Consider the following 16486-nt stretch of genomic DNA (forward strand, 5'->3'; position numbering starts at 1 on the left):
ATAATTCGGCCACACCTTTGCATGCTCAGCCTCAACAGTCAATATTTTGTGTTGCTGAATATACAAAAACTACCTACTGCTTTATTGCTGATAAAAACAAGTCTTTCTGTTAATGTTTCTAGTTCACACATACTGTAATGCTGTAGATATGTTGAAAGCAGAGTGTACACTTCCATAAAATAATCATATACAGTGTGATTTTGAGGTGGAAGAAATTATGCAGATGCTTAAAAACAGTGCCCTCCATATGCTTATTTTTGCTGACAACCCTCAGTAGAGGCAACCCTTATCTGGCAACCCTTCCAAAAAGCCTAGTGGCATGGTGATGGTGGTGGTGACGGATGGTGGGTCTGCAGACTTTGCGTCTCTAAAATGCAAGGATGTTTTCTAGATGAATTGTGGCCCTTTGATTATTCTTTGCCTCCCAAACCATCCCTCCTCACTGGGAATGGGGGCAAAAGTCACTCTCAGCCTCTTCCAGGCAGGTTTAGTGCTGTTCTAGTCATTTTAAACTCCTTCATTATTCCCCTAATAGTGCAAAGTGTTAGCTTTAGCTTTTATTTGTTTGTAACCATCTCTTAACTTGAACAGGTCAAGAACGCTTTGTCCTGATTCTTCTTTGCCTTTTCTTATGGTGATAGATGACACATGGATTTTGCAAGTGCATTATCTCAGTTTTGTACTTCAGTGAAACAAGAAGCCAAAAGGCTGCAATATAGTTCCTGAAACTGAAATTTAAAACTTAAAAAGTAGCACATTAATGTAGAGAGTTTTTGAGCGTGCGATACAGCTTACTTTTAGATTTTATACAGCCTTCTTTGCTCAACTTTATCAAGGGTGTGAATAATGTAGGAGGTCCTTGTACATACACGCACACAAACATACCTACACACAGACATATACAGACACACGGAGATCAATCTGATGACACACCTTCTTTTAATTTGTACTGGCTTAAACCTGCCCCCTCCAGACACCGCCTCCCGAACGCAGCTCCGTTCCTAGATCCCCTGCTTCACAAGCCCGAAATGTCTACTTAATATGCTTTAATGCCTGCTCCTTGGAGCCGGCGAGCGCTTCATCACTTTAATACACCTTTATATAACACGTTATTAAATAGGTGTGCGGAATTGAAGGGCTTGTCTGCGGCTGGACCGCGCCTCCGCGGGTGTGATTGAGACGCCCGTTCAGCGGCTCACAATGAGGAAGTAAAAATCGAGACAGAGGCCTCGGACGACAGGCGCTTTCGCATCCGTCGGCCGTGAGTTTCGGTCGGTCGCCGCGCCGCGGCCGAGCCCACAGCTGGCCCGGAGATAGGGGCGATAAATTGCTAACCGCGTCGCTTGTGAATTGGGAGGCCCGCGCCTGTTTGTTTTTCGAGTTTTAGTAAATGCTCGGTTGTCTGACGTGTCCCGATGAAGCTGGTGAAAATGTGAAATCTGTGAAACGTGACGTTTCAAACTGCACAAACAAGTTAGATTTGACTCCAGATCTGACAAAGGTCTGGATTTCAATCAAAGCAGCCAATCTTCTTTGATCTAGGATACAGTTTGCATAAACATGAATCGATCAGTCACGTAATCACAACAAATGCATGTTTGATTAAGAGAATAATTACTTTGACAGAGAATTTGTAATCTTTTCAACTGCAGTCACAATCAGCTATAATAGTAAGAGCTTGGCTGTAAGTTATCATTATGCTTTACAGCTCTCTAGTTTAAAAGCTTGGTAAGCCATTGGTAACCTATAGTTAGTGATTCAATATAAAATGGGTACCATTTGGACTCTTTCTGCAGGGCCCATGGTTCTAGAACAGGCTCCTGGTTCTCCTTCATGCCTTCAACTTTGGGATCGACTCTGTGTTCGAATCGCAGGCTGGGGCCTTCCTGTGTGGAGTTTTCCCTGTGTCCACATGGGTTTCCTCCTGGTACTCCTGTTTCATCTCACAGTCCACAAACATGCAGGTAGGCTAATTGGAGAGTCTAAATTGCCCCTAGGTACGAGTGTATGAGTGAATGGTTTGTGTGCCCAGTGATGGATTGGCAACCTGTCCAGAGTGTATTCCTGCCCTTTTCCCCAGTGCATGTTGGGATAGGCTAGGAGCTCTCCTCCATTTGTGGTATTCACAATGCAGATTCCAAAGGAGTTCTAAGAAACATATTGGATTTCTTGGTCCGCTTATCTATTTTATATTGTAAAAACAGATATTCCTGTATGTAACACCACCACTGAACATTGCTGTTTCTTTATTCTGCATCACAAAACCTAGGTGGATAAGTCTATTTTTAAACTATAGGATCTGAAACAATAGAGATCCTTAATCACATATGCACTTGAACAACCAAACTACTGAATACGCTGAAAAACTGAAATCCTCATCAAAATTGAAATACTAATTAGAGAAATGTGTCTGTTTATCTCTAGTCTGACAAGGACCCGGCAATATTCTAGGTGAAAAGTTTCACAGCAGATTGTGTTCGTCATTTGCATGAAATTCAGGACACTTTACCTGATTTCTGGACACCCTTTATCCTAATTGTCTGTGGCGTTTAAACATGCACATTGTTGGAAATAGACACTAATTATCGCATATTGTTTGCGGTTAAAGCCTAAATTGCGAATGGCTGGGTTCACTCGGTGATTTGCAAGTCAAATGGAATGAAGGAGATAGTTGTAATCATTCAAATTGAATGCTGAATACAAATTAAATGAAAGTCAATACGGATTATACACGACTTCCTCTAATTCAGCGCGGCTTCTCCTCCGTATCTGACTCGATTTTTGTAAAACATTCGAGTGCCTGAAGTCGGTGTTTTCCCGTTGTTTACCAGTGTTACAGCTCGCGTAGTTGCATGAGCAGAGCATCAACCCAAACAAGTACATTCAGCGCACTGTGCATTATGAAGTGTAATTCACTTACAATAACAACAGCAGACCGTCTGCTGCTGAATAGAAGTGTTCAAGCCCACAGTCCTGAGACCTAACGGGTAACGCACACGATGCCCCACGAACACAGACAGAAACGGTGCCTATGGCCACTCTGTGAGATAGAATGGTGTTTTGGGTGAGAATAACTTCCTGTTCCAGTAAGGTGTTTATGTGCTGGGTATCTTACCAATTGTGAATCTTTGAGCTAGATGTGCTCAGGAAAGACTCCCATTCACTTATTTTATACCTATTCAGTCTAGACTTAAAATCTTATATAAATCTTAAATAATATTATGAACTATTGACATTTTTGTAAATGAATTTGTGGTGAAACTTGTGTGGTGTTGCCATACGCATTCATTTCTGTGTGTATATATTTATTTTAGTTGGCAGAAATGTTTAATCATCTTTGTGTCGGCCTAACCTTAGATATTACAATGGTGTGCAACTATGTAAATGTGTCTGTTGTGTGAACGCATATGAATGTGGTGTACATTTTGATGAATATAGAAAAGATTCTTTTGTAATGGAGCTCATATAAATTAGCATGTGATTTGTGGCCTTCTATTGCGTGGTGGTGTCTGACAGTTTCTCTGCGGAAAATGCATGATTTTGCTTTACTTAATCCATCACGAAGTGCATGAAGACGTATGCCTCATGATAGGCGCGCCCATTTATTAAAGTACACTTTCCCCCGAAGTCATATGATAATGAAACGGATGAAATGGACTGGTTTGTTTGCACGGGTGGTTGGTGTACAACTGGTTTGTGTAGATGCCAATGAGCTGGGGGAAACCCCTTTCCTGGATGTAATCCTGCCCGGAGACGTCCATTTCACTGCCCCGCGAAACTTTGAGAACGGCTGTTTGTTTTGATAGGCACTCATGCAATGTTATTTTCCCAAAAGCATCATTTAAAAAATCCATTATGACGTTTTTTTTCCCCTCATCTTTCTCACATTAGGTTTCCTGAAAGGCTTCCTCCTCATCCTCATCGGGGAATTAACTTTATTCTTGTGAAGTTGTGTTTTTGTTTTTTTTTTGTATATTTTAACAACAGGTATTATTTCAAACATCTCATTAAAAAAAAAAAAGAAACACCAAAAAATACAAAGTATTTTTGAACTGCTTTGCATTGATGAGTGTCATTCTTCATACAGAATCATTATTTTCTTGAAGACAGCATACGTGAAAGTAGCTCACCAGAACATCTATGCCTTGAAATTTTTTCCAATGCATGCATATTATTAGAAGAAAAGGAGAAATGAGTCATGTGATAATTCATTTATCCTAAAGATTTGGGTCCATGAGGTCTCAAATATCCTGCTATTGTTGATCGCGTGCCCTGGTTTCCCCCCTCGCAGGTTTCGAAAGAGAGCGAAACAATTTCTCATCTGGGAGCCGCAGTCACGGTGCCAAGTTTATTTACTGAGGAGTCAGATGTCTGCACTAAGTCATCAGGAAATCTGATTCTCAACAGGTAAGTGCTTCATTTTTCTGTGCTACTGACATTTATCAGGGGAATTCCTGATCTGTCTGGCCATATTGCTTTATTTCTCCTCCGCGTCTATTTGTCATTCAAAGAAAAGCTTTGGCGTGGATAGAGCGCTTATGACTCTGAGCGCTTCCCAACAATTCTCAGCGATTGAATGGAAAAGACTGTCCGTGTTAGAAAATGATGAAATGTACATGTGAGGGCCTCGGAGTTGAGCCTTCGGTCGCGTCGTTAGCTGACTGCGACCAGCAGCCGCCAGTGGGGCCTCGCATTGGGCCTCTTCCTGGATAGAAACAGTGTTGGATCGAGTCAGAGATCCTTCAGTTGCTGGTCCACTGTCGCCTTCCAGTAGCATGCTAGGCGCCCCAATGTGAGAGATATGGTGCGAGGTGCATCTCTCATTTGTACAGTGCCGAGGCTCTTCTGCGTGATGGCGTCGTGAAGAATGTCACCGATGTGCGTCGATTGCTGAGAACTCGGAAGCCGCTGGCTCTCGAAGGAAGGGCGAAACTGTGAGTTTGAAGCGAGCTATGTAGGGACGGCTCGTTCGGTGTCAAAAATAGACGTCGTCAGGATGTGAACATGGAACGTGTTTTATACTTTAAGCTTTTTTTTTTGTATTTTTTGTATAATAATATTGACAATATGTATATTGTGTAATAAGAAGCTTGAGAATGTGCAAATGCCAGTGCTATTGCTGGGTTCATGTCTGGCTCTGTTTACATTTAGTGCAATCTTTGTCAGTTTTTATTTTCATCACACCCCCAGCTTGTACCTCCAGAGGCTAGCCGGCACTTTTCGATTATTCTATGTAGTCAATAGCAATAAATCTAATGTAATCTCAATAATGTTTATTACTTATCATCCAACAACTTTCTTTATTTTTGTTAGCTTGAAGTTCCTAATGTGCCCGTAAACACATCTCTATTTAGCATTAACCTAATATGCAACAAACTATACAATGTGCACATGAAATAAAATGTGAACACAATAAAATGTGACAACAGGTTCTTATAGGCATTCACGGCATAGACAAAGTATACATTTCATCCGATGCATTATCTTGATATATGTGCATATACACAGTATAATATTTATACACTGACAATTAAATCCAAGTAATGGGATGAATAAAGTGTACGGGTCTTCTTTTTGCCTGTGTAGCGTTAAGAAGAGTCATATAGGTTCAAACCAAAATGTCATAATTTTCTGTTCCATTTCAAAGTTCTTGGGGAAACTCATTATTTTAGGGCCATGTTTTCCTTTTTTGTCTTATTTTCTTATCGGCATGAACATACCTGGGTCTTAAAGGTGAGATGTAGAGGGAACCAATTAGTGTGATTGCAGGAAACATACAGGAACTGCACACTCAGCAGCACCATAGGAGAGGAGGGCCCTTTTTTGAAGGCGCGCAAGGAAATGAAAAGTAAATTATAGGAAAACTACACATTGCAAGAGGTAGGTAGGCAATTTCAGTCTTGGAGGAATGCTATAATTATATAAGCCACGACTAAACTGCCAATTTCTATTAAAATGAAGGTTGTTAATATTGTCTGTGGTTGCATGTACCCCAGCATTTTCCATTTTATTGAATTCATATTTATTTATTTGGATATTTGTGCATGCATTCTTTCCAAAAAATATAATTCAGACAACTAGTTTGCCATTTTGGCTCTGACCAGTAATTTATCGCTGGAAAAGCAAATTGAAAATTTTATGCCAAGTAAAAAAGGCCTTCTTTCTTCTGATGTCTTGTTCTGACTTGAATGACTGTCTAGAAGTGAAATTATGTTACTTCCACAAAGCAGTGCACACGAGTCAATGTAATCCCACTGAGATCACAAGGAGAGTGAATATGACTCTCAGGCTGAGTGAATCTCGTGGTTCAAAGGTTTTCCTTACGTTTATCCTTTTTCAGTTCGCTATTTTGGTAAAACTTTCAATGTATCGTCCCTCAAAAGAGCTATTTAATTACTTTGTAAGTAGTACATAGCTGTCATAAGCACTTACTAAACATCCTTAATTGTGTATTTCAATTACAGCATAACTGACATAATTGACATAAGAATTTATGTCTATGTAGTGCTTATGAATAAGTATGGCTTTAATGAAGGACCATTCATTGAAAGTGTCACTGCAATTGTAATTATTGTGAATCCAGTACTATATTCCAAGCATGGCGAAAGAGGCGCTCCATTATCATTCTTCCTCGCTGGATTGTGATCTTAGTACAGAATTCAGAATACAGAGTACACAATGATTTTATATATAGAGAGCACATCACAGCCTTTTAGAATAATCATTTATGCATGCTGTTATATGCTATGCAGTAACCTTGACTTGAACTATTATTTCTTTAATGATTATCTTGTAGGTTTTGAAGGGGCAAAAAAATTTCTTTTTTTGCATCTAGATATTCTTAGTGTAAAACGAGAGCTGGTAATGTACAGGAGGCAATAGGAGGGACGGGGGAGTGGGTGGCTGTTGCAAAAATGAATAGCAGCAAGCGGAAATGTACAGGAAATGAGTTGCAAAAATGTCAAAGTTCATCGTACATTTGCAACAGTACGAAAATCTGCATGTGTATTTGCAGTGACCCCCCCCACCCCCACCCACACCCCCCAAAAAAAAGGAAAAAGAAAAAGCATGAAGAAATTATCCCTGGAATCAAAATGACAATGCTCTTGGCATAATGAGGCTTAATGGTAAAAGCACTGTACCTGCGCATTTAAATACAGTTTGAATCCTATGCAACCCTATGAGTTTTCTCTCTCTAAAAAAGGGGCAGTTTGGGTTTATGACCATACATGGTTTGCCAGTTTCAGTCTTTAAGCATCATAAAAGTATCCAGTGAAAATGAAAGGGTATTATTATTATTATTATTATTATTATTATTATTATTATTATTATTATTAATAATAATAATGTATACATGTACTGTGCAGACTGGCATAGGTCCAGGTTTTCCTGTAAAGTGAAGGCTTAGAAGTTAATCATCTGCTGATCTGGAATGGTACACAAAAACGGTGGACACTGTTGCAGCTTGCAAAGGCGCTTTATCGAAGAGTCACATTTCGGCTCATTAAAATATCTCTTGTCTCTCAGTACATTGTATATATCCCTGGCAATATTCCTGTTTACAAACACAAAAACATCATAAAATTTTGAACAGAAAGTAGCCAGAAGGCGTTTAGTCTTTCTGCTGGCTACACATGCTCCATGCTGGCACCAGGAAAAGAAAGCATATGTCGCTTGTTAGCCTGGGTGTACATAGCATGTCCTGTTTACTCAAGGTCTCCTTTGCAGCCTCAAACTCCCAACTTTGTTTCTCAAGGCAATCTGTCAGTCTTCATTTAGCATTCGCTGATACGTGGGTTCTCCTGCGCAGGGGAAAGGCAGCGTTCTTTTACAGGGGATGTGGCTGCTATCTGAGCAGCAATATGTCAGCTTTGCTCAAGAGCAGACGCAATGGGCAAAGGCAACTTCACGCACAACACACACACATAGAGACACACACACACACAGTCACACACACACACACATACACAGAGACACATGTACACACACACATACACAAACTCACACACTTGCACACACACACACACACACACACACACACATACACACAGACACGCACACACACATAGAGACACGCACACACACACACACACACACACATACACGCACACACACAGAGACACGCACGCACACACACACACAGACACGCACATACACACACATAGGCACACACACACACACAGATACACACACACAAACGCACAAACTCACACGTGCACACGTACACACACACATAGAGACACACTCACACGCGCTCACACACACACACATATACACACATACATACAGACACACACGCAACATGCACACATGTGTATACACATGTGCACATATATGCACATGCATACACACACCATACATATACACACATTATACACGCAAAATACACACACACACACATGTTCACACACACACACACACACATATAATTTATGTATGTATGTGTGTATATATAGATCGTTATTTTTTTCTAACGCTTCTTTCAGGGGCTTTAAAAAAATACATCTTAATATTTGTTTGAAAACAGGAAAAGAGAATATAAAGACTTTCATGAAACCATTATATATTTATCTTTTTTTTCTCAAGCTGTCATTGCTTTTCTCTCCAATTATTCAATGGGGAACAATCATGGCAGTGACATTTTACAATCTGACCTTCTGTATCGGAGATTGGGCTCTGAATGCTTTGGGTTCATTTCTCCCAGGAGTTTTCGAGCCATCACGTTCACATGATTTCACTTTCTGGACATGTCTGGATTCATACCCTAAGAAGATGTGCTCGTGCCAGATATATAATTCAGTCTGCAATAATACAAATTTTTACCTATCGGGCCTCCGCGTCGTCGAATGCTTCTGTCTCCCACCGATTTGTTTTTTTTTCTCTTTTTTTTTGTTCCAACGGACATACATTACGCGTGATAACGCGTGTATAAATATATTGCTGTATTTCTGCAAGAAAGGCAGGAAGCCTGTTATTCTTTTAGGAAACAGGAGGGCCATTGTGGCGTTTTCTTTTTTTTTCTTTCTTTTTTTTTTTTTTCGCCAGAGGAGCAATTCCCAGAAGCGCGGTGGATAATGACGGCGTCTCCCACTGTACCTGCAACAATTTAATTGGACGAGTCAGCCCAGCCGAGCGTCCCCGGCCCGTGACTGGGAGACATGGAATTCGTTGTCATTACTGTCCCTGTCATTTTGCGGCGTTTTGTCCCGCAGTGGAACTCCTCTCAGTCCGCTGAGCTTTGCGCCCCCGGGAGGCGGGGATTATAGCCCCGGCCGGGACGGGGGTACGGCTGAACTGCGCTGACCCCCGGGGGGGGACCCTACATTGATTTCACTCACTGACATTGCTGGTACCTCATTCACACATTAGCACTAATAATAATAATAATAATAATAATAATAATAATTTGTGCAAATATGATTTATTATGTGTTTACCATTGCTAGAATTATGAATAATTTTATATATGATATAGTTGTGAAGTATTAATTACGTTTTGTAATTTGAGTAGGCTGGGACTTGGATTGTCTCTATTTGTTGAAATAGCTTTAATCAGATCACAGCCTTTAAAATGGTAAGGAAAATGCATAATGAGGTATGGGAACACTGTTATTCCTCGAATAAACAGGAGATCTTCAGTACTGTACATCTGTGTAGGACAGCAGGTGCTGGTTTCTTGCACAGTTCTACTGTAAGCAATTTCTTGAATTTATTTGCTAAGAAGATGCCCTCATCACACAAACACACACATACAGAAATGCACACTAATGCACGCACATGCACATGTACATGCACACATGCGTATGCTTAGAAGATGCCCGAGTCCAGGAAAATTTAGGGAACACGCATTTTTATATTATGCATTTACACCACTATTTCAAATACCTCAGCCCACCTGGGAGTTAAACCTGCAACCCCCTGGTTACAGGCCCAGGTTCTTAACCACAACGTCGCACTGAAGCATTTTCTACTTACGCCTTGTGAATCATCAGAGAAAATGTTTAGGTGTATTTTACCATCGCCCCCTCTCCATGACACAGTGATGTCATAGACTACACGGCATCGTCTGACCTCAGCGTGCGGCGCGCGCCTAATATTCAACGCGAAACGGGCAAACGCGGGCAGCGTAACCCCTAATACAACATGGCAGCGGGTACACTTGCGCATACAATTCATTTTTAAATCTGCCCTTTAAATGTATTTATTTATTTATTTACTCGTGCGCTTATTTATTTATTTGCTTGATGTTTCTGCTTGTGGAATCGCTTCAAGCATATGGTAGCATTACCCCGGACCCCACCGGCTGCCCGCCCTCTAGCTGTTAGAAATGCACGGCACATGGAGCACGCTCCCTCACTCGCTATGCAGAGATGTTCTCCCTCTAATCCAACACTGAGGACTCCAGCCTCCCCGGCATTGATAAACACAAAGTCCTCCCAAGACAGGAATGCAGAAAGTGATTCATCAGCACTATTCTCACTTCTGTTTTAACACTGGATTTAACTGCTATGAATCTTTACAGATCGACATATGTGGGAATCACTTTTTGGAAAGAAAGAGTGCGGTTTGTTCATTCGTCACATTCAAACCCTTTCATTTAAATGACAAAATGTGTGCGTGACCTTGAACGGATTCAGATTCAGATATCTTAAATGTCGCTCCTGGGCAGTTTGCCTGGGGCAGAGTTACACGCGGCTCACCACATCACTGGCTTTGACTTCACAATGGAAAGGATATGCGGTGGGTACAAGAGTGTAAAAAAAAAAAAGCTCATACTTAATGTTCGAATACTTTATCATACAAAATGTGCAAGCATTAATCTGTAAATTTCAACACATGTGATCAAAGTTCTATATAAATATCTGAAGTTGGAAATTTGTCACATTTCCAACAAAGGATGGATGTAAGTGGCTTATCAGTGATCATTTAAAAAGTCTTATGTCGCTTCCATTTTGCCCTTTTTTGTATCCGTTTCAAAATAAACAATGATCAAACGTGCCCTCTGACCTTTCTCTGACCTTGATGTCATGCGGCAGGTGACAGGGTTGAAATGTTGTAATTGTATTTGCTGAGCGTAATATTTGAGCTCTGTTTAAAGAATCGAATTGGTGAAGGGTGGGAATGCACCCCTGTCAGTGTCTATATGTCACCATGCAAGAGAAAAGGAAGTGTGAGAGAATGTGTGAGCAGTGAGCGGTTTAAAAGAGGGGAGAAAATGTCCCACGTGTGTGTGTGTGTGTGTGTGTGTGTTTGTGCGTGTCCCCACTCGTACTCTCCTAGTCATGTGTCCTCACCAGGCAGCAAAAACCTGTATGTGTGCATGTGTGTGTGTGTGTATGTGCATGTGTGTGTGTCGCGTGTGTGTGAGTGTGTGTTTGTGTGCATGTGTGTGTGCATGCGAGTGTGCATGCATGTGTGCGTGTGTGCGTACGTCTGTGTTCATGTGAGCATGTGTGTGTATGCATGCGTGCGTACGTACGTACGTGTGTGTGTGTATGCGTGCATGCGTACGTACGCGTGTGTGTGTGTGTGTGTGTGCGTGTGTGTGTATACATGCGTGCGTGCGCGCGTGCGTGCGTGCGTGCGTGCGTGTGTGCATGTGTGCGTGCGTGCGTGTGTGCGTGCGTGTGTGTGTGTGTTTTGTGTGTCCCTATGGGGAGGAGCAGGCTCCCTGTCAGCAGGCCCTGTGCGGCCAGCGCGGGGGCCTCTGTGGCTTTCAGTGCGCTGCCCGCGCGGCCGCAGTGCCGTCGCCCTGATGCAAAGTGACAGGGACAGATGTGACATATCGGTTCCGACACACTTCCATACCACCAGTCAGTGGCTGGGGGTGACTCACGTCCTCTCCCCTGGTCCTGTCCCCCCCCCCCCCCCGCTGCAGGACAGTGCGGCGATGCTCCAGTGAACCTCGCCCGCGCCGGCACCGCTGCCAGGTACGGGGCTGCCACGGCCCATTACGCTGAAGAGGGGCACCTAGCGGAGGGGGCGCGTCCCGCCAACCTGCCAGGGCCAGGGGTCTGCGGAGCGAGAGCCGCGGGGGCGCGGGGACAGGTAGCGAAAAAGGAGAGGCGCTTCCGCTTCCCTTCTGCCTCTCTCTCTCTCTTTGCCTTTCTTTATCTGTCTCTGTCTGTCCCCCATCTCCCTTTCTCTCTGTCTCTCTCTGTCTGCCTCTCCCTGTCTCTCTTTCTCTCTCTCTCTCTGTCACTCTCTCTTTCTCTGTCTCTCCCCCATCTTTCTCTCTGTCTCTCTCTTTCTCTCTCTCTCCCCCATCTCCCTCTCTCTCCCTCTCCATCTCTCAGTGGGGTGCCCAGTTTTTGTAGGGCTCTGGTATTTCTGCTAATCAGCGCTCCTTTGCACACAGTGGCCGGGTTTCCAGTGCCGAGCTTTAATATTTTATAAGCCTTTTATAGTGTGTTGGGGTCCTTAAGATCTGGTAGCAGTGTAATACAGAATTAGCGTTTGCCAAATGGCCTTACTTCCCTTTTAAATGTCATGAGCAGGAATTGCTTTGGAGGGGGAAAAAATGAGAAGCAGCTAAAAAAAAAAAAAGATGTAGTTCTCAAACACCTCATGAATAACCATGAGTCCATGATCTCTGTACATGACTGCCCCTGGTGTTTTTATGGATATATCTGCTTTTTGTGGTGATTGTTCGGTGCTGTTAGCTTCAGGTTTTTTAAATATTTTTTTTTAAAGAGTTCACTCATCTCAGCACTGCCACATCAAATAATGAATATTTTCTTCTGGAAAGAATTTAAATGATTATCATGAGCATTTCTTAAAGGAAATATTACATTTTCTGCTGAGTTCTGTCTGTATTAATAGATATATCATCTGTTATACTGTATGTAGACTCAACAGTTGCCTTGGATTCCTTTTTTTAATATCCTGTTAAGAAATAAACATAGCGAGCCACATCACAGGGACCCGTTGTAGGCGTAACCAATCACTTAGCGTCCTCAGCCACCTTTGACATGATCCCGCGTGAGAAAGAACATCTCCCCAGGAAGTGAACATTAAACAGAACATTAACAAACATTGTCCCCCCCCCCCCCGAATATTAAAATGACTCCTTAACACCCGAGATCTCAGGCTGCTCCCTGACACGGAGAGGAAAGAGGGAAATTGGGTACATCCATTCCCTATTAATTACAATCCTCTGAAGTCTCCCATGGTCGAGAGAGAGAGAGGGAGAGAGAGAGAGAACCACTCTATTACGGGGATGTGTTCGCTGATAAATTAATAATCCGGGTTGTCAGCGGGCCCAGATGAATGGGCCCCGGTGATTGATGCTGTTTTCCTTCATAGGGCAGGAATTTGATGTCGGAGCCAAATGTGTTATCAATGCCAGGGGACCTTTCCCCGACTCGCCCGCCGAAAATGGATGATCAGTAGAACCCCAACATCTGTCAGCCCCTGTGCTGGGGTTGCGCATCGTCGTCCCGAGCCGTCGTGCGCGGCGAAACGGCCGCCTATCCCTTCCGCGCCGGCCCAGGCGTTAGGCGTCCTCAGCGCCGGGTGTCGACCCGCGAGGACCTGATCGGGGCCAGCCAGGAGTAAGCGGCAGCCGTCCGGCGCGCTGGTGCGGCTCCTGCCTTCAGTCTCCTAGCGCTGAGGTGCTCCGGCAGTAAGGGACGCTACTTCATGTTGAATACAATGAGCTTGATTGACCGATGGCTCGATGGATGATTGATTGGCTAACCACTTGATTAATTGACAAGTGGTACATTTGTTTCCCGTGTCATGGAAGAACCTCTTACCAAAGCAACATCCGCTGGTTTCTTTTGTCCAACATATTTATTGAGTCACTCGATGCATATTTTTGACCATTAAGAGCTGGGGTAGGGTACAAGCTGAACAAACAAAACAATATGACCTGTGAGGTAGTTCAGGATGGTCATTCTCCCAGGACTTAAGACATTGTTTCCAGTTGAGTGAAGACCCTTGATAAATTCTGATCTAAGAAACCCAGAAGTTAGGTCTACTCAAACATCGGGCGCTCGTGCAGTTCATTTACAAAACTGCGTTGCTCTCCGGCCACCGTCCCCCCCTGACGTTGCCTCCATAGACGCGTCCTTTCCATCGGCGTTAAACGGCGTCTCTGGGTGCGTGCGCTTTGGTCTGGAGGACGCGCGCGAGCGGCGGGACTGACTCCGGAGCCGAAAGCGGCCGAATTAATCTCCCGGACGGGAGCGCTGACAGGAGCCTGATTACGGGGAGTCTCCCGGCTGCCCCGGGCGCACCCCCGAGAAGGGGAAAGGTTAATGCAGACGTCTCGCAGTCTTCACAACAACGCGGGGCTTCCCGGACCCGGCCGCCAGCCGCCGGCTCTTCATATTCCCCCTGCCCCGGAGAGGGGATGACCACCGGCGGGGCGCTTCGCTTCGCCTTCATTTACTTAACGGACCCCGACGTCCCGGCTGGCTCGTGCGGCGTTCGGCGCTCACCCGCTAGCCTTTTTGGTGAAGCGACGCGCTCACTGAGACTGTTAGAGGGGCCAAGTGCCTGTTCGGGTGTTCGAGACTGAGGAGGTAGCTCCTCCGGTCTTTGAATAAGCCGCCTCTGGGATTTAAAAAAAGGGGAACCCTGGCCACCGTGGTTACGCTGGCGTGATCTTTCACTTCCTTGAAGAGGAGAGCGATGGAGACGTGAGATTGGTCCTCACTCAACCCTGCTGTTTCCAATGTCCTGCCTGGATGGCGAGCCAGTGTAATGGATGCTCTAGAGATAGGAAGCGGTGAAATTAAAGCATGCAATTCAATACAAAAGAATAACTGAACCAGCGACTGTGACTATTTCCCTGGCCTCTTGCCCTCTAGTGGCAAAAAGTTGTTCCTGTGGGGGAAACCTGCTCGGTCAAATGGACCAGGGGTCAAATGGTCTGTTTCTAGTGGTACATCCCCAAGTCTTTGCCATAAGCAGGGGTTTTATTCATGGTCAGTGCTGACCCAGTGGGCTGCAGTTGTTATTTTAGATCCTAATTTAAACATAAATAGTAGTTTGAATTAAGTGTGCCTATTGATTTGAAGATCCTTGATTTTTGTCAACATGATACATACTGAAAAAATGAGAGGTGCGTGTGAGAGAGAGAGAGAGAGAGAGGTAGGTATTTGTGTATATTGCTTGAATTTTTATCTTTGTCAAAGCTTTGTGTACAACACACACACACACATTCACACACACGCACACAGAGACACACATACACACACACACACGCACACACACACACAGCTTCTTTTTTTGTCAAAAAAGAGTGGTTATGACCAAGTTGTGACCAAATTTGTGTTTACTTGACGAGAGTGCTAAATTGCTGAAACGTACATTCTTTTCCGTTTCCAAAATTGAATAATAATAAATGCTTTCGTTTTGTCGAATAAGCTTCTGCACATTCAGTCATCTGTATTTTCAAAACAATAATACATCAATCACTGATTTTTGATCATTTTTGATTTTGTCCATATAAGTTTTTTTTATTTTTTATTATTGATGGTTTCTTTTGAGTATTTTAATCAAACACAAACATACCATTATCCACAAAGGAATGTGTCCGAAGACTGACTGGCGAGTAGCGGCAAAAAGGTCCAGCTATGATGTGAAAAGTGTACAATCGCGAGGTGCGCTCATTTTTCAGAGCACAAAATAAATGAACAATGTGAGTTTGCATCACTTAAGGCAGTGACGTTGGAGTCCTGCCTAATTTATAACGCCATTTGTAATAATAAATATCAATCCTGTGGTTTCACATTTTTTTTCCGTCGGATTTACAAATAACCGATAGTGCAAGAAGCTGACAAAAATAAATGAGCTAATCTAATTGCGACTTACCGCAGATATTAATTCATCAGGGGACCAGGGAATGGGGACAGATACAAATTTCGGCTTTAATTATGTATGGGAGGTGACTAAAAACAGAGGACATCAACGCAACTTATATCATTTCACTGATCCGTGATTAAAAAGTTGTCCCGCTTTTTCTTAAGACGGTGCCCGCGTTTTTTTTTTTCTAGAGGAATGTGGCTCTTTCCCTCGCGCTGCGGAAATGTTTCATCATGAATAAGTCAAAAGATAATGCCCGTCCGAGTAAACGTTATTGCGTCTGGGCTAGCCTTCTCAGACCTCCCTGGCACCGTGGTTTTTGTTTTTGTTTTTCGTTTTAACGTTGCCGCGAAAGCTCGGAGGGGCTCGCAGACAGACGGACAAGTTTGTCAAAGTCTGGGAGGGCTTTATTAAAAGGATGACAGGCGGGTATCTAAGCAGAATGCGGCGCTATCGATTTCCGAGCGGGCGGTCTAATTGTTTTTTAGTGCGCCAGACGAGGGCTTGATTAGTTGATTGATTAGCTTGGTATCAGCGGGGCCTCCCTGTCCTCCGCTGCTCTCGGCCTCCGCCAGCTTACACAGGACGGATGTCTGACAGGGAGACGCGAGGGCGATCGGCCGTCATCAGAGAGCTCGTTTACAGACGGGAGTTCCCCCCCCCTCCCCAAAACC

The 16486-nt window shown here is 43.6% G+C and overlaps 1 long non-coding RNA gene across 2 annotated transcripts in view; it reads left to right on the forward strand.

Annotated features, from left to right (window-relative positions):
* The window catches only part of LOC135240474 (uncharacterized), a 149259-nt gene extending 134178 nt beyond the window's left edge, over positions 1-15081 (forward strand). For both annotated transcript variants that reach the window (XR_010325705.1, XR_010325704.1), the window contains 3 exons: positions 4292-4407; positions 11878-12047; positions 13305-15081. This is a non-coding gene — a long non-coding RNA (uncharacterized LOC135240474). The remainder of the gene's footprint in view (positions 1-4291; positions 4408-11877; positions 12048-13304) is intronic.
* Positions 15082-16486: the final 1405 nt, after the last annotated feature.

This window comes from Anguilla rostrata, chromosome 15 (assembly GCF_018555375.3).
Source record: "Anguilla rostrata isolate EN2019 chromosome 15, ASM1855537v3, whole genome shotgun sequence".
NCBI lineage: Eukaryota > Metazoa > Chordata > Actinopteri > Anguilliformes > Anguillidae > Anguilla > Anguilla rostrata.